Genomic DNA, 25,187 nt, shown 5'->3' with positions numbered 1-25,187 from the left:
TCACTGGGTGATATCCTGCTTTTTCCATTCACCTGCTGAAGGGCACTGCGGCTGCCGATTCTATTTGAAGGCAGGTGAAACATTTTTTCCCCAATTTTTATAATGTTTTAATTCATAATGTTACATTTTACACATGAAGGAAAACAGTATATTGAATAGTTGTGTCCCTACCACCCAGTCTTAGCAATTCCTAATTTTATAATGTTTCTCAATTGTTTCAACAATAAAATATGGATGGTGAAAGCCTCATGTGGAGAAATTGGTTTTTAAGATAAAACGTCCATTTCTGTTTGTAAATATGTCACACTCATCAACAGAAAAAAACAGAAAATTAAAGAGGTGAAAATCAAACATAACCCTATCAGCTAGATAAAACTATTATTACCATTTCTTAATTCTTACTTTTTTCTGTTACAGTTCACAGGCAATATTATTTTACATTAGTTTCAGGTGTGCAGTGGAGTGGTTACACATTTACATTATCTATGACGTGATTCTCCCATAAGTCTAGTCCCCACCTGGCACCATACAGTTACCACGATATTATTGACTCTATTCCCTGAGCTGTACTTTACGTCCCCATGACTACTTTGTAACTGCCAATTGTACTTAATCCCTCTTTCTTTTACACGCAGCCCTCATTCCCCTCCCATCCATCACCCTGATAGGTCTACTCCACACCTGACACCACACACAGTTCTTACCATATCACTGACCATGTGCCCGTCCTGGACTTGACATCCCCATGTCCCTTACATCTTCTGCTCACTTTCTTAACTCTCCCTCCCTCCTTCCCTCCCTCCTTCCCTCCTTTCCTTCCTTCCTCTCTTCCCTGGCTTCCTAGAAAAATTCCAAGCTCCTATCTGTCCGGTGGTTTCCTTTTCTCTTATAAACGTGTGAATCTGAATTTTAGGTGTGAGTAGAACCATAGTGATGTTCCCGATACGAGTTAAAAATCACCACTGCCAAACAGTCCATCTTTCTCCATGTGGCTGAAAGAGAGGAGGGACCCGATCCTCCATAAGAAAGGAGCAACGTGGATGGATCTCGAGATGACTATGCTAAGTGAAGTCAGACAGAAAGCAGAGAACCCTATGATTTCACTGATATGTGGTATATAAACCAAAAACAACAAAGAACAAGACAAACAAATGAGAAACAAAAATTCATAGATACAGACAATAGTTTAGTGGTTACCAGAGGGTAAGGGGGTAGGGGGTGGTAGATGAGGGTAAGGGGGATCAAATGTATGGTGATGGAAGGAGAACTGACTCTGGGTGGTGAACACACAATGGGATTTATAGATGATGTAATACAGAATTGTACACCTGAAATCTATGTAATTTTACTAACAAATGTCACCCCAATAAGTTGGATTAAAAAGAAGAAATGAGTAAGAATATGAGAAACTCGTCTCCCCCTCAAGTCTAGCTACAGGTGTAAAGGGGTGATTTTCAGTCACCCTAAGCATGACTGTCACATTGTGGGGTGAGTCCAGTCTGATTGTGGGCCTCCGTACTTCTCAGCGAATACCAACAGCCCACTGGTTAGTGTTTCCAATCTCCCTCTGACGGTGCCAATCATTCTCACCATCAAAAGCAATGTCAAGTGTCATTGTTGACTTTTAATGTTCTACAGGCCACAGCCGGTGCCCTGGTTCTTCTCTGTGTGTGTGTGTCCCTATGTACATTGTTAAAGAGGAAAAAACAATGGTGGGAGTCGGGTGAACCTGGGACTATTAATTCTGCATCTGTAGGGCAATTCTGGAATCGCCTGCTGGGGGGAACCAATGGACGCAGTCGGTCGGGCACATGGCAGTGGCTTTCTAAATTGCCAATCTCTTTGGGGATGGAGAGAGATGTGACACAGAGAGGGAACTGCTTCTACATTCTCATGAAGAAACGAATGAGCTGTCACCAGAAATAGCCATAGACCAACAGCCATTGGTCTCTCGAGCAGAATGAGTAAGAAAAGAAGAGCATGCTAGCTCGTCCAGGCGTAATGAAGCTGAGAGATTAAAGATACTCAGTCATCGTGCTTTATTTAACGGTCCACCTGGACTGTCTTTAGTAAAGAGGCACTTATCTAATGATGTACAGCCAGCTGTTACCTGAAACGGAGAACGCCGCCGTGGATGGAAAGGGGATTGAACGACATCACAGAAGGTACATTTCTTCACTGTAAAGAACCCTAAGAAAGGATTGAGCTTGAAAGGAAAACTGTTGGTTTTTGCATTTTGCACTGGGCTGTCCAGCTCAGTTATGGAGAGAACTATTCAGTTAAATTCCCAGCACTCAGAGCTCATGAAGTCAAGACTTTTTGCTTTTATCACGTAATTTTTATACAACATAGTAGTTTGATGAGTGGTATAAGAGAGATGGAACATTCCACATTGTTCAAAAGGCGATACTATTCCTCTCAGGAAAGCCATTGTCCAATTGATACCCTTTTCTAGAATACATCAATATATCTGATTAAAAAAATTGCCTGCGATTGTGAAAACAACCTTGCTCTTTTCAACCGCCATTGAGAAGATAGGACAGACTGTCAATGAAATGAATTAGTAATACTCCCCATTGCTGTTGGATTATTAAGCGGTTGTGGGGGAGATATCTACAGGGTGTCCGGGCGGCAGTATTACACGTGATAGAAGAATACAGAGAGAGATAGAACATAGAGAAAATGTGAAAACTGGACATCGGGAATTAGATCACAGCCTTTGCAATGTATGTTTATGTGTGTACGTGCTGGTTCTCTCTTCCACATGGGCCAGAACACAGCATTTTCTGAGGTCTGGTTGGAAACCCCAAAAGCATACGACATGGACATAAACTTGCATCGACTGCTAGGTTTTAAGGGCTGAGGTTCTGGCTGGGTGTGCTCATCACAGGGAATGTGTGTCTCCCTCTGGAAATTACATGTATGCTCTACTAGTGATATTATATACCTCGTCCATATTGGGAGTGACACCTTTCTAGCATCTCTACTGCAAGGGTTCACGATAGTGTGTATTTAAGATGGGATAGAGAAAGCATTACGCTAAGTGACAGGAGCGAGTGCAAAGGTGCGGTGTGTGCTTCCACGTGTGGGAAACGCCATGTACACGCAAATCTGCAGACACGGAAAGTGGGTAAGACTGAGCTGGGGGGTGCTGGAAAGAGGGAGGGGATGTAATGGGTAGAAGGTGCTCTTTTGGGGTGATGACAACATCCTACATTAGTGGTAACGCATGCAGACGTCTGCATATATTCAAAAACCACTGACTCGCACACTTCCAACAGTACATTTTGTGACACGTGAATTATATCCCGACAACACTGCTAGTAGAGAGGGCTCGTGCGTGACCGCAAAACCTTCAGAAGCCAGAATTCTAGGCTCTTGCTCCTCCAAGCGTGTCTCTTTTATTTGTATTATTTTTTCAGTTTTTCAATTACCATTGATAGTCAATATTATATTAGTGTCAGGTGTACAGCATGGTGGTTAGACATCTATAGAATTTAAGAAATGATCCCCCCAATAAGTCTAGTCCCCATCTGGCACCATCCACAGTTATTACCGTATTATTGACTGTATTCCCTGTGCTGTACTTTACGTCCCCGTGACTATTTTGTCTGCACATATGCACACCGTTTTGAAAATTGACAATTTCAATTAACACTACGTCATGAATGTCTTTTGAAGTCAGCCCACCCAGAAAGATCTGATTTTCTTTCACGGGATTGTGGGGGCACAGAAAATAATTCTTCTCCCACCTTTTAGGTTCTGCCTTTGGAAGGCTGGACCGTACGTGTATGCCACACGCTACAGTGTGGGGAAACCACGTTCTGCTTATCCATTCATCCACTGATGAGCGCTGGGCTTGCTTTACCTTTTGCCCGTTGCAGGTAATGCCAAGACCATGGGGGTACAAATGTGTGTCAGAGTCCCTGCTGAGGTTCCTTTGGGGATCTACCAGGGAGTCGATGGCCAGGTCATCAGGAAAGTCTGTATTTAACTTTTTGAATGGCAACATTAGGGTTTGTAATTTAGGGTTTTATAAATGTTCCAGGCAGGAAAGGCAAATCTCTCCTCGAAATGCCTGAGGAAGTTCTGGTATCAAAAACAAAACAAAACAAAACAAAACAAAAACTGAAAAAACGTCCCCTAAATCAGTCTCAAGACGATAGATCTACTTCCTAGAAAGCACGGCCATGTGAGCCCTGGGCAGACAGCGCACTGGGGACATGGTTAAGTGTCCCCTTGCAAACCACTCTGCAATGTGGTAAATGAATCATATTTCCACACGGTCAAAGTCACAATTTTGGGACACACGAGTTATGATAATTAAGTTCACGAACTCATCCTAGAAAAAGCGCTGCGTACCTCACTGCTGAATATCACCACGGTCACCTTCGAAGGACTCCCCTTGGGAAGCTATGCACCCACGCCAGCGCCTAGTCCACCCTTCAAAGCCATTTGGGAACTCTTTTTCTGGAATGGCCATCAGAGCTGTTGTCGTGTTACCCTTGATGTCCTGAATGTCATCAAAATGTCTTCCTTTCAGTATTTCCTTTATCTTCAGATAAAGAAAGAAGTCACTGGGGGCCAGATCAGGTAGGTAGGGAGGGTGTTCCAATACAGTTACTTGTTTACTGGCTAAAAACTCCCTCACAGACTGCCGTGTGAGCTGGTGCATTGTCGTGATGCAAGAGCCATGAATTGTTGGTGAAAAGTTCAGGTCGTCTAACTTTTTCACGCAGCCTTTTCAGCACTTCCACATAGTAAACGTGGTGAACTGTCTGTCCAGTTGGTACAGATTCATCATGAATAATCCCTCTGATATCAAAAAAGGTGAGCAACAGTGTTGCAACAAGTTTGTGAACTTAATTGTCAGACCTCGTATGCCCTTGAAATACAGTCCTTGCCATTCTAGAATAAAGTTTGGCATTATTTGTACAGTTTTCATTTCCCCCTAAAATCTCCACAGGGTTTCAAAACGAACCGCAGCTCTGCTATACATAGGAACACCAGGACGACAGTAACTGCACCTAACTCGTGCTTGTTTGTAAGATTCTGGGATTCTGCATGCCTGCTTGCTGTCTGTCTGGTCCTGCCAGGTGGATGGCAGATCCCAGAAGAGAAGTGATGGGCCGTCTGAGGCTTTACCTCCCGTTGCAATGCGGGAGACACTTGCTGTGTGTATGCAGGGTGCCCTGTCCCCTGGGCAGACGACATGCTGAGCAGCGTAGAGCATGGCCTGGAGACACAGCCCTGATGGGCACTTGGCATCTCATTCTGGACACATCCCACATCCAGCCCCACCGGAACCGCCATCCAGCAGATGTCACACAATTCAACTCACCAGGTCCCTTTTTGTTTCTTCAATCACCGCCCTTTGATGTAATGGTAAGGAATTCTATTTGAGATCCTGCGCTCGCTGATTTCCACATGCTGCCCATGCTCCTGACGCCTTAAGCTAATCCAGCGGGGCCAGGCAAGGGGCGCTTCTCAATGCCAGCCGTCAATGTGAAATGTATTTAATATTCACAGTCCGATTTGGGACCCCTCGGGCTAGACGTTACCAACTGCACTGGGTGGTAGCTTTTACTTACACATGTGGGTATATTCCTGAGTCTGTTTTCTCTTCTCAGTGTTCCCATTGGGGAATATAAAGCTACCGGATGGAGGAGAATCGTCGTTCTCCTTTTCCTCTCAGGCTTTTGCAGAAGGCTGAGACCTGCTCAAGGGCAAACACCCTTATCCTGGCCATTTCTCTAATTCTAGGTTCAGCAGAAAGCTTTCCAGCAGATGTGCTCTCACTACCACAGACTACAGGAAGGAAAGGAGGAAGAGAAGGCCAGGGCAGGGGGTGCAGGGGAGAGAGACAGAGGAGGCGTTCATGGAGCCATGCCAAACGGGCGACAAAGCGTTAAAGCAGCAGTTCAAGCTTTTCACTCTTTGTAAGTCATGTAATTGACCTGTCTGAAAGCAATCTGCCATTTTTCCGCCTTCTAAGGGGAGACGACCATCTTCATATTGCTGGTGATACTGGCCAGATGTCACCTGATCAATCTCATCTCTCCCCGTGTGCCCCAAAAGGAGTCACCACTTTTCACGAAGGGTGGTTTGGGTTTGCCGAGTTCCAGAGAGATTTCCAGACAGGGGCAGCTCCAGACACCCAGGTTGTGGAGTCCATAGCTCAGGGCATGAACTTGGTGATCTAAGTGGTATTGGGAGTGCACGGTAACCACTGACCCAGGGAGACACAGATGACCCACCTTATTACCAGAAACCTGGCCTCTTCTTGGCTTTTCTAGTTTGCTGGGAGACTAGAGGAGCCCATGGAGCTTATTCTACAACTGGTCTACCTGCAGGGAGGTGATTCCACATGGCACCAAGCACCTCACCACTCCTCTCAGCAAGGACCTCTGCAGCGGTCATTTCCTGCTGGGCCCACCAACACGCCAGCCAGATAATTCTGCTGGAAGAGTGATGGATGCTGAGTATTTGCATGGTGAATTAGCCATGTTGGTTTCTCTTCCTGATCCCAAGATGGGGGACGCCTTCTTCTTTCTTCTCTCTCTTTTCTCCTTATACCCCAATAGCTGAAATATCCGATCTTGGTCAAACTGAATTCATAGATTTATCTCAGAGTGATTCCTCCATATTTAGGAGAAAAGGATGAGCCATTGTGTGGGTCGGGCTTCTCCAGAGAAACAGAACCAAAATAAGAACTGTGGGGCTGGGGGTGGGAAGGATAAGTGGGAATAGCACAGAGGATTTTTAGGGCAGTGACACAATTCTGAAGAACACCATAACGGTGGAAGGCTGTCGTTATCCATTTCCCCAAACTCAGAATACATAACACAAAGAGCAAACCCTAATGCAAACTATGGATTTTAAATGAGTGTGGAGAAGGGTTTATCAGCTCTAATAAACGTGCCATCTGGTGGGGGGGCTGCTGATAACGGGGGGGGGCTATTTGTACTTGGGCAGAGGGGGGTTATGGGAAATCTCTGTACCTTTTCTTAATTTTGCTGCAAAAGCACAACTGCTCTAGAAATAGTCTTTTTAAAAGAAAAGTACAAACAATCAAAGGCTTTGTGAAAAAATTAAGGGCATGGATTTTAGACATTGGAATGCATTTATATGGCTAAAGTTTGTCCTTCTGACATTTTTCCCCCCAAAATTACCTGTTCATAATTAATTGAGTAGTATATGTTCTATCCCTTTTACTATAAATAAATATCATCAGGCCACACTCTGGAAAATTTCACTGATTCTGTTGTCTTATTGCAATGATACCTAAAGTAGTTCTAAAAAGTTTTAATTATAGTAGGAAACTAAGTTTTGACTGCATTTTCCTAGTTATGAATGGTAGGCATTGCATTGTCTTAAAAACCATGTGGAAATTTGCAATCACATCGTTTTTATTTTATGGTTTAGTGTTAAGAAAATCAAAATGAAACTCTGTTTCATGTCGTGATTTGGTTTTCATGATCAGAGCTTGAAACGCCAAATTAAAGGACATCCTGGAATTCTTTTTTTTTTTTTTCGGTATCATCTTGAAGCCACTGAGGAAATGAAAGGCTTCTAAAGAAGAAATATCATCTGACTAAACTAAAAAAATAAAATAAAAGGCCTTTCAAAAGTTCAAGACAATTTCAAATGAAATTCCTAATAGAAGATTTTCTAGAAGCCAGTTAAATTTTATTGTCTATATTATCATCTTTATAGAAGTTGGAAAACCTCCTGAGAAGTGAATTAAAGTTTATTCTTTTGCTTATGATAAAATAAAGACCATCCCATTTTACCTAAGGGGTTGTCTTCAAAATGACTTTTAAAGTAAAAATCATAAAAGACAAAAAAAAAAAAAAAAAGAAGAAGAAGAAATCCAGGGAGATGGTCGACATCATTCTTTCTTTTTATTCCCCCCAGGAAATTATATAACTAATGCTACTTAATAAACCCCGAATCCATCATTTGGTCACCTAAGCTCTCTTTCCCGGAGAGAACCATGGAGTTTGATGAAAACGTGCCCCTTTGCCATTTGCAGCACGTTTTAGGTCCCTTCCTAACACAGCACCACATGTCATTCTTCAATGTCGTCCGTTGCTGACTGGTGCGAGCCCTGCAACCTTTTCCCTGAGTTAAGCTCAAGCCAGCCATTCACATTGTCATTATCTAAACAGCGCAAACCCCAGTGATTTATGGGCTCGCAACTGGCTGGGTTAAAATGGACATGTGAATAATAACTGTCATTTTCTGGTTCAGAGCTGGGCTGTGGGGACTGACTGATTTCTGACCGCCCGTTCCCCTCGCAGGGGCCAATGTGCAGCACTGCATTTTGTCCCAGCCCCTCTCCCCATCCCTGCAGCTGCAGGAATCTGTGGACACGCTCATCTCTTGAACGCTTTACACAAATCAGCTTATTTGGACGTCCCCTGAAAGTGTTTCCCTGAATAGGATTTTCCCTGTAATCCGTGGTAGAATATTTCTGCCAGCTTGGCTGTACCTGCTGGTTTTGATGAAATGGATATTCACATGCTTGGGGGTATCTATGAAAAGACAGTGAATAGGTCCTATGTTTGTGTTTCTTTTGTAGTGATTTGTGAAATCTGCCCTCTTGGCTGAAGTGCTCATGGTAGAAAAGAGATGCAAATTAACCTTGAACTTCCTGGCATCTACACCTGTACCTGTGGCTAGTTAGGCCAGGGTGGGGTCACGTGGCAAAGAACAGCCATCATCAGTAATGCCCACATGTAACGCCTCGCCGTCTTGGGTCTCCTCACTCTGATAATTATTAGGTTCATGGAGTGGAAGCCCAGGTGGTCTCATTTATGCGTTTTTCTTCTCACTTACTGTCAGGGTCTGACTTCGAATATAAAATCAAGGAGAGCAGATACCTGGTGTATCTGTCTGTTCGACAGCGTGACCCTGGTAAGCGGTGGGCACGCAGAAATATACGTTGGTCTGATAAAAGAACAAAACACATGAGCTGCACGTGGGTGAGCTCTCTAAAAGTTGTCTAACGTCAGAACGACGGAAGAACGTAGGCACGCTGTGAAATTACTGTAGGGTTTTGTCACCTGCATTTTCACACGGCGTGTGTCCTATGGCGGGTGGGGTGACAATGCCCACGAGGACGGCCCCAGCGCTCTCATCTGGTGACAGCGGTCGTCTCAAGCCAGCCGTCCCTGCACTCTTACTCGCTCAGAGGCTGACAGAATCATTATTTTATCAAAGCCCACATGTTTTCAGCTTCTGATTACTTTCCTGGTAGTGGCCTCGCGTGCATTTTTCATTCTACCTGTGATGTACGACGTGAAAGTGAGTGAATAGAGCCCCTTGCTGCTGGTGTGGGTAAGAGGGAAAGGAGGATTCAGAATGTGGCCCATTTTCCTTAACTCAGTATCACACCGAGCCAGCTCCCCATTTTCCTCCATCCTAACACCACGTAGTTTGCCCACTCTGAAGCCGTCATTTTGCACAGCAAAAATGATTCCACATCGGTGATTTCTTTTGGGCAAAGACATATCACGTCAGTTCCATTTTCTTATGTTAAAAAAACCCAAAAAATAAAAGAAGCAGAGGCCATACAGTTTAAATCAAGCCTACGTGGGTCAAGGGGTGAATGAATTAGTTATAAATTCATTTATTATTTCGTAAAATATGTTGCTGTGGCCTGAGAATTTTATCAGGAGCTGGAAGTGGACAAACGGACTGTCTTCTGAACGAAGAAGATGTGTGCTGAGCTTGTTTCTGTATCTCTTACCGTGCCTCTTGCCTTTTAGCCCCGCTGCCCTCGGCCGCCCCCTCCCAGGGGTCCCGTGTTTCTTACCTGCTTCCGTCGGTGCTTGGACTTGCTCGCTGAGTGGGTGCCGCAGCCTGCGGTGACGGGGACATCCACCTGTGTCCTTCCTGGGCGTGCTCACTCCTGGCTCTGCTGCCTTCTACTCAAGACTTGTGCATCCTAGGTGAAGGAGACACATTCAGACAGTGAGATGCTTCCTATCCACCCATCAGAGGGCATCAGGCTCGCAATGTTCATCCGGAGATTCATGAAACCCTCGAGACCCATGCAAGGTAACAGGTGTACGGAGTCTGTATTTTGTCTGGAGGGTTACTCCTGAGCTGTCATCCGCTTCTCCGAGTGGTTTCTACCTGAATCCCAAGCAATCAAAACTCAACGCCTTAAGACAAGACAGAGGGAAGGGTTACAGAACGAGACGAGAAGGCAACAGTGCATGTGGGTAGGAATGCAGCATGATCCCAGTGGTGGCAGGCGCTGATGGGTGTCAGAAAGCTACATGCAGACGTGGTTGCAATTCAGAAGCTGGTTCTTTAATATGGTTGAAGATACTTGTACTAACTGCTTATGTTCATCATAACTAATGTGAAAGAATTTGAGTCGATAAAAAGGAAACAAAACATTCTTGTGCATTATAGATAGTCGTATATATTTACAATTCATATGTATATATCTCATTTATCTTGAATTATTAAATGGTCTTATCCTCAGCAATTTGCAATTGTAACATGGTTATAAAAATGTAATAAATACATATAATATATGTACATATATATACACATAAATACATTTGTTGTTACATGCAGAGTGTAATTGTGTATATAATTATCATATATAATTGCAATTGTACCTTTGCATGTAATAAAAAATATCTTTAAATTAAGTAACTTAAATGATGGTACAATTGAAATCATTGTGACACAAATATATACAAGTATATGCATTGCATATACACACAATTATGCCTTTGCATGTAATATAATCAAACATTCTTAACCAACTTAAATTATGATATAATTTAAATGATTGGGATATATGTATTGCATATGTACACAATTACGTCTTTGCATTTAACAATAAGAGTATTTAAATGAACTAACTTACATTATAATGTAATTTAAATAACTGTGACCAGCATATATGCACAGTGGTCCCTTTGCATGTAGGAATAACACGTGTTTATGTATCTTCTCTTTCGTGCCAGGCACTACAGAAGGTCCCTGAAGCACAACTGTACAAAAGACAGATTCATTCATTCATATTTGCCAAAATGGCTATAACGCAATTTTGTTTCATTTTCGTGATAAGGGATTATTGTGAAGGACCCTTAAAGAAATAAAACAGTTTTGTCGACATGTTTGATTTCCCACATTGTGTCAACCCAGTATTTTCGTTTTCCATCCCGATTATTTAAAAAAAACAAAAACAAACAAACAACAAATCACGTTATGACTTCAGTTCATGTCAAACGCATACCTTTTAAGCCCAGCAGGGGCCAGGTTGGGTACTGAGTCTTGGCTTCATGTCTAAATAGCTGTGGAACTCTGGGGAAGCCATGCCATGCTTTCAATCTCTCTAATTCTTATCTGAGAAACAAAAATAAACAACATAGATATCATGAAGCTGCAGAGGAATTAAAAATATCATAACTCTGCAAAAAACACCACTGAGATCACGTAATGGTCAGCACGAATTCTCTGTCCATGGAACTGTTTAGGCTGCCTTTCTTGTTTTTTTGTTTGTTTTTGTTTTGGTGAAAAATGATCGGGAAATCCCAGGCAGGACAAGTAGCCATTGTCGGGGGCAAAATATTCCACAGAAGTCACAGACTGATGGAGCCCAATGATGAGCTCCCATTCTGACTTAGCATCTCATCTTATTTTTATTGAAAACTTCACAGCAACCCAGTGGGATGAGAAGAAAGGCTTTCGAAGACAAGAGACTGTGTCTTCGGAGAGCAAAACCCAAACTACAAATAATGAATCGAGGCAGTTTTATAGGCAATGGTACTCCCAGACGTGTGGAAGTAGCAAGCAATGATGGGACAAAGGGACCCACTGCAGTGGGAATACGCCTTTCCCAGAAATGTGGGTGTTCGAGCTGGAGAGCAAGCCGGATTTCAGTACATAGATATACAGGGAACATTGGCAGTAAATAGAAGATCACCAACACAGCTACCCCCAACTCTAGGCTTCTCAACACACTGATGGGCGAATGAAATTGGTATCATCAGAAGAGTGAGTGTGAGCAGCAGGGGTGAATCATGTTTCCACGCAGTTAACAATAACTGAAACGAGATTGTGTCCACAAACGAAAGGCCCGAAGTAGCAGGTTAAACTATTTTGTATTTTACCCAGTGGGCAACCTACCTACTTGTGAAGGTGGCAGACACAATTACGTCTTTTTAAAAATTTATTTTAAATGTTTTTCCATTGCAGTGGATGTCCAATACGATATTACTTTCATGTGAACAGTATAGTGGTTAGACATTTATATAATTTATGTAGTGACCCCCCCGATAAGTAGTCCCCACCTGGTACTAACGTACAGTTATTCCAATATCACTGACTATATTCCCTATGCTGTACTTCACTACGTAGTTAAGCAGCTTGAGTTACCTAAACAGCAACGGGAGAGTAAAAAGAAAGTAAAAAGTCTCCATGCATCGAACTCAGGGCATCAGAATATCAAAAGACCACATAGATAGAGTGAATTGGGGACATTTGTTGAGACATTCTAAGCTGAGAAACAATGAATACATTTTTCATTGCAACCTAAAATGAAATTTTCAAACTCATTAGACAAACGTAAATAACATGAGAAAGGATTAAAAAAAAACAAAACCCAAAAACAGACTGTTTAGTGGATTCTGAATTAGGCAGCTATGTTATTATCTTGAAGATAAAAACTAGCTGTAAAAATGACAACCCATTCTATTGAAATGTTATTACGCTAAGCTGAGAAGTCCGACTTACATGGGAAGAAACAATAAAATTCATCTTCTCTTTGATTCATTCCACAAATATTTATTAAGCGTCTTTAATATGCTGGAGACCATGATAAACAGCAGAATTCATAAGCTTGGGGCCTCCAGAGGATACCAATTCAGTAAAAAAAAAGATGAAAAATGCAATAAGCCAGATGTAAAATTATCCACACATGAGCATTTCTAAATATGTTCATCAACAGCAAAAGGCATGTTTGTTCTGCTGGGTGGAAACAGGGCTAAGAGGGAAGAAATTTTCTTAAATAAAGATAAAATGAGCAGGCAAGGTGGACGGGTGGCTAGTGGTGACATTGGAGAAGAATGGAATCAATTCCTGCTGAGAGGGAGAGAGAGGAAGACAGAGTTGGCAGACGGGTTTGTCCATGAGGAGCTCACAGGAGAAATCGCGGGGGCTAGAATCTGATAGGAATGGAGTCAAGAGGGAGGAAAGGAGAGAAAACGGGGTTAGTGAATATAAACAACGTACCAAGCAGCACTTTAGAGAAGGGCTGTGGAGAGAGGTGGGCAATGTGATCTGACATTACGTGTATAAAGTATTTCTAAAATGAGAGAGGTTATAGTTTGTGTAACTTCTGGTGGGAATGATCCGAATGGATCTAACTGTTTGGGGCCCCCACGTCAGGGCGGAAAATCCTGTTCAGCCACGTGTAACTGTGTGAGCTTACCTTTCCCTACTGAGTCCTTGCTTACAAAGTAAGGATAATAATGTCCTTCTTAAACGGTCTTGGGAGGGTCAGAGAAAAACAGAGGACATGGCAAACACAGACCCAAGTGCAGATACGTCCTTGAATTGAAAGCAGAGGATCAGACACAGAAGAAAAGATATTAAACAAAAAACATGGAGGCCGAACGTTGTCCTGAAAGAAAGGTTTTATGGAGCCAGGTGCTAGGCAGAAAAAGGACCGGGTCCTGGGGTGTGCAATCTAAACCAGCAGTGGCAGGACCAGATGGTGAAGACAAGATATCCACAGTCCTGGGGCTGACAGGGCTCTTTTACACAATGAGTTTGGGAAAGAAAGATGTAGCTTGTTTGGAAAGAATTTACACTGGTTACAGATAAGAGGGCGGGAGACGTTGAAAGTAAAAAGTCCGTAAGGAAGACTACGTGATGCTTTGGGATGGGTTGTGGGCAACAGTCCAGAATGTTAGGCGTGGCGTCTGGTGGTCAGCTATTCCTTCTCAATAACCACCTGGAAGTGGCTTCCATGTCTCAACATACGTTCAAGAATGGGAGCAGGCTTTTGCGAGATGTAGCCCAGAGCTATTTATTACCCGATAAACTCTCCTTATCGCTCCCATCCACCGTTGAGCCCACTGCAATTTATGACATCACAGAATTTTTCTATTATTAAGGAAAAGGCAAAAGACGGGAGAGGGGAAGAAGATGAGATAGAGGAGATGGTTCAGAAACAAGTGCAGGAGGAGGGAAAGGAGGAAAAGGTGAAAAAGGGAGGAGATGGAGGAGCAGAACGAGCTGGGGGAGAAGGAGAAGAAAGAGTAGGAGGAAGATGAGAAAGGAGAGGACACAGCGAAGGGCAGGGACAGAAGAGGACACAGCGAAGGGCAGGGACAGAAGAGGACACAGTGAAGGGCAGGGACAGAAAGAGGAAGAGGTGTTGGCGGAGGAGGTGGAGCCCCAGGAGAGTAATGAGAGGAAAGGAGAAGGAGGAGACGTGGGGAACGCACAGGAGAAGAGGAGGTAAACAGGAGGGAGACGAGAAGGGAGACGAGAGAGAAGACCAAGAGCCCACCAAGGATGGGAGTCAGGTTGCTCTTTGGAGATTTGAATTCAGATGGAATCGAGGGTGGAGGGGTTAAAACACGAGCTGTAAGGCTGTTAGAGCAGCGTCGCCCTAGGGATAAAAATATCTGTTGGTGGGTGAGAAAACAATGAAGGGACTTCACACGGGCTCTGAGAATGTTACTGAGCACTCATCCAAAGCCAGGCAAACGGTGAAGCCCAAGAGTAGGACACTTCAGTCACATAAGGAAACTGCAGTGGGGATGACGGTGTGGCAGGTAGGTCGGCCCCAATCCAGTGCGAGGACTCGACCTTGACTGCCTGTGACGAGGGACACGGGTGGGGGACTGCGGCCAGGATGACTCATTGGCTTTGAGACTTGTTCACATCCATGTGCTGGCAGGTCAGCGGCTGCACACATGGAAAAGACATTTGGAAACGTGGATCTGGGGCAAAGGAGAGACGCCAGCTTGCACAGATCTGATTAGGGAACAGCCTGCACAGAGGTGGTCCTGAGAGCGTGGGAGGGTGTAGTCATTTATAGTAACAGAAGCCAAATACAAGCAGGCTTCAGCAAAACAGGCCATTTGTCACCTGCCACACGTGGAAAGTTCACCGGGAGAGGTGGCTTCCGACAGGCAAACCCGAGGTCAATGACTCAGCCCTCTACTTCCCCTGCTCCTTCCCCTCCTCCTTCTTTTTCTTCTCTTGTTCTCTTCTCTTTCCCTCCTCCTTTTCCTTCTCCTCCATCTCATCTTCTTCTTCGACTCTGGGAGGACAAAAATCAAAGCTTTGCCTTGGGCTTGGTAAATTCGACATCTCCTGAGATGACAAAATGGGGAAACCATGAAGTCAAGTGATTCTGGGAGTGTTTAGAGAAGACGCTCTCGAGCATGATACATCAGAACTCAACGGACATGTAGATGGGATGTAAAGCACGAGAGACACAGTTGCCTAGAGACAAATCCGAGGGAGAGACGGGAAGTCCCAGGGATGCTAGGCGAACTCTTAGAGTTGAGAGTGCGGACGGGGCAGCCAAGAAGAGAATACGAGGATGAGCCATGGATGTGATAACAACATGAGTTCCCAGTTGGGGAAGGAAGACGACACTCCCAAGAGTGGGTGCCCGCCTGGATGGAATGCTTCTAAGAAGAGACAAGACCCCTGGGTTTGGTCCACAGATGTCTTTGGAGACAAAGAAAAGTCGATGCCAGTTTTCGAGGTACACTGCATGGCTGCTGCTGGAATGGTGCGTGCGGAGGGGAAAGTGGTGTAGCAGATGTGACAATGTTAGGACCTCTTGGGGAGAAGACAGATAAAGAAGATAAGGTCGTAGGGGCATGGAAAGTACTACACAACGTTGGCCAGGAACACATCAGATACAAGCAGAATAGGTAAGTCCCCGTCTTCTTATCCCCGAGGCCAGTTGTGAAGACTGTGAACTCCAAAGCCACATTCCTCCCGTTTGTCTTTTACGAAACTTCACAACCTTAAGAGAACGCCGGACAGCCGCACCTGCTGTTGAATTGCTAAAAGCAATGCCACCGATTCTTCTAGGGTACAAGGTGACATCTGAACGGCTTTCTTGGCTCGAGGTGACCCACTTCTCCACTGTAGCCATGGTCAGCCTTCTTTGTAGAATAAAACATCACTGACTCTAAGTTTTCCATTTTCTTAAGGTCATCGGTTCCCTGGATGGGTCTTTTTCACACATGATTATAACCAGAGCCCACGCAATGCTCTCACTGTTTTCGAAGGAGAACGTTTAATCTAATAATTTATTTCATTTTCAGTTCTCACAGTAGCGTGTTTGAAGGACATTCAAGGTTAACCGTCTCACGTCAGAATCCCACGGCCAGATACCCTCGTACTCCCTCATGAAAATGTATTTCAGGCTAATCCCAAATTCTGTTCTGGGTTAGACAGTTGGGTTGATTCACAGGAGTGTTTTTTTCTTTTTTTTATGTGCTCCGTTGATAACCAAGAGCTTATGCTCGCCTAACTGATTTTCCAGTTTGAAATGGATGATATACATAGATAAAGCCCTAAAGAAGAAAAATGGGGTTTTAAGTCACTCAGCTGTTTTATTGCACACACACACACACACACACACACCCCTAACCGGGTGAGGACTTTGCATTGGAGCTCCACCGACAGGTAGTCACTCTATTAAGGATGGAATTAGAGTGTCACCGTGTACATGGACACCTGTCCGCCATCCTGCCCTGTCTCCACAAGGCACATCGCGGTTTTCAGTTATCGGGTGTGAGAGCATTCCTCCTTTGCACAGTCTGGCGATTCCAATTCCTTTAGGGCCAGGGGTGATACTAAGGGAAATGGAATGGAATGTGGGATGCTGATGACCGTGTCTCGGGCTTCAAGTAGATATAGGTCAAATATTTTAAAAAATCCATTCTGCTGTCCAAGTGACATATACTTGGGACTCATACATCCTAATGGTCTCGTTCTCTGGTCCCAAGTTCTCCGTCTACCTAGACCATCCCTTTCATGTTTCAGTTGGACATGCTAGGATGTCAGTGGTACGACACTGCCTGCCTGTTGGACGGGCACCCTTGGGTGAGGGGTGGTCTCTTGTTCCTATGAACAAGGACACAAGTAGAAGATGGTGGGCATATGGGACAAGCAGGGTAGCAGGGATGGGGTGGCACGTGATGTGATGTATAAGGGACATGTCTCATCCCCTGCCTGCAATCCATCCTACTCGCCACCCTCCCCTCTCCCTTGGGGATTCAGTGCTTGGGAATTTCACCCCTCCTGCACACGGGTTCTCTCTGTTCCTTGTAGAATATCTGTGTTGGCTCCTCACTCATTGGGCATGTTCTTAGGTTCATTGCCAACACCCCCAATTTCCTTTCCATATAAACATACCAAACTCAAACAAATGACAACAGCAAAAAAAAAATAAAATACTTTTTTTGTTGTTGTTTGTTTCACTTTTTATTTTTTTTTAAACAGAGATGACCTTATAAACACAGTCTCAAATTTACTTCTTAAAATGAAAGTGTGGGGAGAATTTTTTTTTGATTGGTTGTGGTTTCCTCATCTTCGGAGAATACTACCCACCCGCTTTGGCACACAACACAGATACATGCAGACACATAGTGCAGGATGAATGAAAAGCTGATTTCGTCATGAAGGGTCGGTACCAGACACACGTATATCGGATACAGATGGGAGCCAGCTATTCTGGGGGTGTTAGGGGGCTAAGCATTTACTGATGTTATTTCTGCAAGCAAGTCTTCGTGCCTGCTGATCACGCCATGGTCTAGGCAGGCCTGGGTCCCTGCTACTGCCAGTTCGTACGGGCAACTTCTGCAGATGTGCTTCAGCTCATGTTTGATGATTTTCCCTCCACTGTTGTCTCAACCTGAGCCTTCCACCCACTTCTGTCTGCACAATACTGTGTACACATTCCTAGTATCTTATGGTTTTGGATGTGAATCTTTTTCTCCCCTCCAAATGCTGATATAGATGGCCTCCTATTTCCATATTTATGTGATTCCATCTGTAAGTGCTTGGGATGGAATGAAGACAAAAGGATTTGAAAGTAGGGTGCCACTCGTTGCAAAAGAAAAAGCACCGTCTGAATGTGCAGTGTCATTAGTTTGGGGAAATTGCTATGCTAATGGATATGCTGCAAATTGTGGAGCCACTCACCAAAATGGCACTGTGGCAACATGTCACATGTCATTATTTGACACCATCTTTTAAAAAGACACTTCCCTATGGCTTAGGTAGCAGTTTTTATTATTTTTAAACAATATTTCCCTATGAGCCAATAAACCATGGCTTCCGGCACATTCTTCAAATAGAATCTTGAATTTGTGGGCACAGACAAATGGCATTCTGTCTCAGCGTGGATGTGCTTTGGGTAAAAATGATTCATTGCCCTGTGGAGACATTCAGAGGCGAGGCGACGGTAGAATTCTCGGTGCAGGGGAAGACGACGTGGCCGCTGAGAAGTTATTAGAAAATCCGTGGAAACGTATGATGATCGAGCTCAAATAGGCCCTAAGTCAAGGCTCTCATTCCATCATTTCAGAAATAAGAAAACTAAAGGCTCAAGGGGACTGTTAGTGTTTGTTAATATTGGGGGATCTCAGAGCCGGGAGCATCTGTTGAAATCATGAGCCCCTCTCTAAAGTAATGCGCGTGTGCAGCTAAAGTCCCCCGTCCGCTCCGGCTGTCGGGGTGTTGCTTCAGATGACCCCTGGGCTTCCAGAACACTGAGAATGCATGATTCCCCTTCCACCCCTCAGGTGGTATCATGACCTGAAAACAACCTCATCTTCAGCTGGAATTGAAACCCCACATTTTAGGAGTAGGGAACCACACCTGTGGGTGTAGCTACTGTTTGCTTTGAAATGGAGCCTTCAAGCTCTTCCTCAAAAGACGCACATGCCCCCTACCTTAATGCGTTACCCGTTTTCAGAGGATAATACAAAAGTCACAGTTGGTGTTCAATTAGAACTACCGAGAAGTCCTAATTGGTTTCTGTAGGCGTTTTATTTTCTTTATATTATTGTGTGTGAGATACGTGCCAGTGAGAAAGGAAAAATACATAAACTCTAGTGTATCCGTAAGACGGTGACTATTTATTGGGGCGGGGGGCAGCATTTGCAACATTTCTGCCCCAAATTCTAACCTCCACCCTTTGGAAACAAATGCCCGATTGTGGGCAAAACTCATTGTCTGTCCCTGAACTTCACAGGCCAGTGTTGGCAGGGTTATACGTCTCTCACGCTTGGATATTATGTTTACATTTTTAAAAAATCAAATTTAAGGACAGACAAGCAAAGTGAATTACTCCCAGTATTGGCAAAGACCTCACACAATCCTCGAGCACGTGGTTTTGTACAGTGGATGTCACAGAATATGTGACCACCCTAATGTTCTCAACGTGACTGGAATACTGACGAATCCCTTGCAGAGTTAAGAAGAAGACGGAATAAAGTCTTCACGTTGATAAAATCTGTTTTCCAGTTTTTGTTGAACACGTAATTCCTGTGCGACCACGACGGGGAAAATGTAATCCTGGGTGGTGGATAAAGCAGTTTCATTGAAATTGTGCAAATCCCCTGCAGAAAATAATGGTGTCCCCTAAAGCTTAAACTGGTAATGCTTTGTTCTCTTATCATGTATACGTATTTTTTAAAAGCCATGGAAGGAAATGATGGGATTTACTCTGTAGAGGGGCACACATGAACATCAAATATTCCAATGGCAGCGTTATGCTGAATGGAGAGTTAAGTTTCTTATGAGGAGTCATGCAATGACCGATGTGTTTGTACAAGGAAAGGTAGGTTGTGTGCGCAAAGGTTTTTCACATGAGCAAGCATTAATTGCTCTGTTATCAACGTCATAAGGAGCGTATCGGGGTGAAGACGATGGCTCGACAGTGATTTCGACAAGTTTTGAAGAAGAAAATCATAAACAAAAAACGTCCATTTTTTCCAGTATTACCTCTGAAGAGAATGCTACAGGACCAAAACCTGGATTCATTCAATTGAGTCATTTCCAAATACACTGAGTGAGAAATGACATGTGGAAATGCAAAGGATTTGCTAAAGCGTCTGGGAAAATCTATGAAATCCCCTTCGGGTGGCTTCTGTGAGAACATAAGACACAGATGAGGGAATTTGAGGCTCGGAAGTTTTACCTCCCAATGTGCGAGAAATAAATGGAAACAAACCGACTGGGTTGTTTGTGAGGATGACTTCCGTATTTTAAGTTTAAGAAGATCACTGCTCTTTGAATGGAGCTGCCTTTGCGTTATTTTGGCACCTCAGAAAATAGCCTGAGTATCTGTGAAAGCGCTCTGGTCACCACAAAGCTTGAGAGAGTATCTTTTCGGAAATATTTAACTCCGAGAAACAGACGAGCAAACCAGCAAGGATTGACCTTCCATTCACATAGATGTGCGTTCGGAGAACTGATCTCTGCATCTCAAATAGTACGAACAGAGGGCTGTTCTTTTCTTATTGACCTGGAATGAACCCTGCCCACCTGGTGGGGTTTGCACCATTCTCCGTGGCTCAGCCAAGGGTTTATGTAAGATTTCGTCCTGCAAAACGAGGTCCGAAGGATATTGTCAGTTGCACACAGACGAGTCCTCAGGCCGTCCGGCTCCTCTCTTGGTCAGTGTGTCTCAAAGAATGTTTGTCTGCCCACAAGCCCTCACTCCGGTGAACCCAAATTTCCTGCAGCCACCTTAAAAAACCAAAATCAGTTGAGCCATGAACCATGTGGGGATGATGGGTACTGGGTCCCGTTTGCCCATCAAACTTCGACATATAACTTTTGACTCCCATAAATTTTCACTACTAATACCCTACTGTTGACCAGAAGCCTTACCAATGATGTAAGCAGTCCATTAACACGTAGTTTGTATGGTGTATGTATTACGGTAAAGTAAGCTTGATAGAAGAAAATGTTATTAAGAAAACTACAAGTATATGGTGATGGAAGGAGAGCTGACTCTGGGTGGTGAACACACAATGGGATTTATAGATGATGTAATACAGAATTGTACACCTGAAATCTAGGTAGTTTTACTAACAATTGTCACCCCAATAAATTTAAAAAAAAGCAGAAGTAATAGAAAAACAAAACTATAAGGAAGAGAAAACGCATTTCCAGTACTGGACTGTATTTATTAATACGGCACATCTGCACCGTCTATTAACAAGATAAATTGTCAGCATCATTCTCTGGCATGATACAAGACACTGTTTGCGTCCTCTCGTATCACGGACACTAGACATCAAAAATGGGAAGATAATGTGCAAAAGAAATCCATACTGATTTACAGGTATAACGATTCGTGCACGGATAATGAAGAAGCAGCAATCCGACCGCTTCTTGGCAGCCTAGTGGCATGAATACGACACCTTCACAGTACAGTTCTATTTTTCTACGATATTTATTTCTAGTATACTTATTGAAAGTAGACCTGCACAGCGCAAGCCTGTGTTGTTCAAGGGTCAACTGAACTTCAAATCCACACAAAGTTCCAGAATATGTCTGCAGAACCTAAGATATTCTAGCTAACACTCCATCATCCTGAAAACAAAGTTGATTCCTTCTACGTACTGACATTTAAGAGGGTTTTAAAACATCTCAAACTAAACTCTAATCTATTCTATTGCGTTATAACTATCCCGATGATAGGTTCCAGCACTGTAAATGGAAATGTTTAGTATTTCAAATTTCTTCTGACAGGCTAGATAAGTACTTTTTACAAACTTGTTTGGGAAACTACCATTATGAAGACTATTGCTTTGCAGAAACAAATACTTTATTTTCTTCCAAACAAGTGACTCAGAGTTGAACCCTGCAGGTGCTATGCACAAACATTTATCAACTCTGAACGATACAAGGCTCCTGAGTGATGTGGCAGCCCCCAAATCGCGAGACCTGGAGCTGTTTTGGGGTCACACACGACACCCTCTCAGCTGTACACATAGCTCAGAATTCCCCTGCCTCTGATCACATTTCTTCCTTAAACTGTACATTATTTTGAAAATTAAAATTACTAAGAAAACATTTTAGAATCTATTTTATATTCATCAACACTCACTTTTCAATATTGATTAACGCTCTGCCACAGGAAGCTTTTATCAGGCTTAAAATATGATGTTGTGACAGGTTTGGGTGATAACCTCAGGCATCGTATGCTAAAAGGATTGTTGTAGGTTAAGAATGAGTCCTTCGGTTCTTCAGAAATCAAATGAATCCATGTGGGTATATGCAAAATTAGAGAACTATGGCTCCTGCAAATAATTACATGCTGAACTACAGTGACTAAATTAAAGATCCTTATTTATCCATAAATGAATGAATTTTAAATAAAACATGCTATTATTTTAAAAACCCATCATTATCTAATTTTAATTAATTTCCCACATGCTTACAAATACCGTTTCCCCAAAAATAAGACCTAACCAGACAATCAGCTATAATGTGTCTTTTGGAACAAAAATTAATATAAGACCCGGCCTTATATTATATTGTATTGTATTGTATTATATTATATTATATTATGTTATATTATATTATATTATATTACATTATTTTTATAGTATATTATGTGAGACTCGGTCTTATAGTTAAATAAGACCGGGTCTTATATTAATTTTTGCTCCAAAAGACGCATTAGAGCTGATTGTCCGGGTAGGTCTTATTTTCAGGGAAACAAGGTAGCTCAAGTGTTTCCAATCCACAATCGTTTGATGTCTCTTCCTGTACAGTTTAGCAATAGCAGGCAACCTTAAAAATTAATCAAAATACGGGAGCACTGAAGCATAAAGTTTGAGATAAGTATGATTCCTTGCTGGTATATTTTCGGAGAGCATGGGCCCTGCTGGCTTCTTTATTTTTATATTTACAATGTGAAATTTATGTGTCAAAGACTAAATGTTAAATAGCCACTGCCTGCCTAGAATTGGCACTGGAGGAAGAAAAAGTTACCCGATACATAGATATGTGTAGGCAGATGTGTCTCCATTGTGTACTGTGGGGTCCCCTTATAGCAGACGCCCATACTGTCCGCAAAACACGCATTCCTATTTTGTCTTTCATTCTGCGGGAGGCTGACATTATCCGACCCACGTGACCTGGAGAGCTCAGGCTCTCCTAACCCCCAGGCATAAGGATCCTTAGTGTTGGCCATCCAAAACCCTCTTATTTTCCTTCTGTTATAATTTAGGAGATGCCATGAGATGGATTTCTGATCAGAGACAGAGGACAAAGTCTGAAGGCAATGGTGTCTTGGAAGAATTTGGCTCTTTGGTTGAAAAAAGAAATTTCTTTGTTGTCATCACCTCACAGAGCTGGGATGGATTTCCACCCACATTTGGCTTGGTTGTTGAGACTGCTGAACACACACACACACACACACACACACACACACACACACACACACATACACAAACACAGCGAGAGGGTACGAAATTACATGGCTGACATAGTAAGACTTTCTACAGAGAACTGAGTTACAGACTTTCTAGCTCATCTAAAAATGGGTAGGGAGAACATGAAAAAAGATTGCTGGGCATGGTTCTTTTTTTTTCAGACTCGGGTTTGGTTCTGGGGTAAGATTCCTGCAGGCACAAAATGAGGGATTACTGGGCTTTATCAAATTAATTTGCCTGATATGGAGCAGCAAGGGGCAAGGGAGGAGTGCCACATCGAATGAATGGATGCCAACTTTTTATTACAGCCTTGAACACAGATGTGTGAGGCTGAGCTGTTGGAATCTGGATGGCCACCGTGGGATTGGCACAACGCGGGATTGGAACACCATGGAACTAAGACGGAAACATGCTGAAGGGAACCAAGACATGAGATAAAGGAAGAGCAAGTGTTGGAGAGGCTGGGGAGAAAAAGGAACCCTCATCCACTGTTGGTGGGAATGCAGACTGGTGCAGCCGCTATGGAAGGCAGTGTGGAGGGTCCTCAAGAAATTACGAATAGAATTACCATATGACCCAGCAATCCCTCTCCTGGGTATCTACCCAAAAAATCTGAAAGCGTTTCTCTATAGAGACATGTGTACTCCAATGTTCATTGTAGCTTTATTTATAGTGGCCAAGACATGGAAACAACCAAAATGTCCTTCGATAGATGACTGGATAAAGAAGTTGTGGTACATATACACAATGGAACATTATTCAGCGGTAAGAAAAGATGATATAGGAACATTTGTGACAACATGGATGGATCTTGAGAGTATAATGCTAAGCAAAATAAGTCAGACAGACAAAGCAGAGAAACCTATGATTTCACTGATATGTGGTATATAAACCGAAAACAACAAAAGAAAAAGAGACAAAAGAACAAGAGACAAAAGAACAAGACAAACAAGTAAAAGAACTAAAAGTCATAGACATAGACAATATTTTAGTGGTTACCAGACAGTAAAGGGGCAAGGGGATGGTAGATAAAGGTAAATGGGGTCAAATATATGGTGATGGAAGGAGAACTGATTCTGGGAGGTGAACACAATGTGATATATATAGATGATGTATTACACAATTATACATCTGAAACCTGTGTAAGTTTACTAATCATTGTCACCCCAATAAACTTTAATAAAAAATAAAAAGAACTGCTGATCCGGAAGTTACTGCACCAGAACAGAACGACGGACGTCTGAGTGTCTTGTTGACCGAGACCGATACGCTCCGCCACGTGGGTTAGGAGGACCTGGGTAACCTCTACGTGCAGCATGTGACACTCTGTACTCTTCCCCAGTCTTTCATGTCATCTGGACATGACATAGAGAGTGGCCACCATGCACACAAGGCACACACAAGTGTCACGGGCATAGTCTGTCGCTCAATGCATCTCTGCTACCTGACGGCTAGCCCTCATAGGACCTGACCATTACAGGACCGAAGTGTGTCTGACTGTCCGTCTGCAAACCTCCTCTCTAATTTCTTCTTGTCCTCGTGCCCTACGATGCTTGCAGTAGTCTGTGAAATACCATTTTACTCCCCGAGGCACAGGAGTTACAAAAGAAAGGCACATTTCCAAATGAAGAGGATTACGAAAGGGAGAAAAGGTCTATCAGAATATCTGGAGGTGAAATAAGTTGGGTCCCGCTTATTGCACAGCCCAGAATAAGT

Source organism: Rhinolophus hipposideros (assembly GCF_964194185.1).
Source record: "Rhinolophus hipposideros genome assembly, chromosome: X".
In the NCBI taxonomy this organism is placed as follows: Eukaryota; Metazoa; Chordata; class Mammalia; order Chiroptera; family Rhinolophidae; genus Rhinolophus; species Rhinolophus hipposideros.
This window is presented reverse-complemented; position numbering follows the sequence as displayed.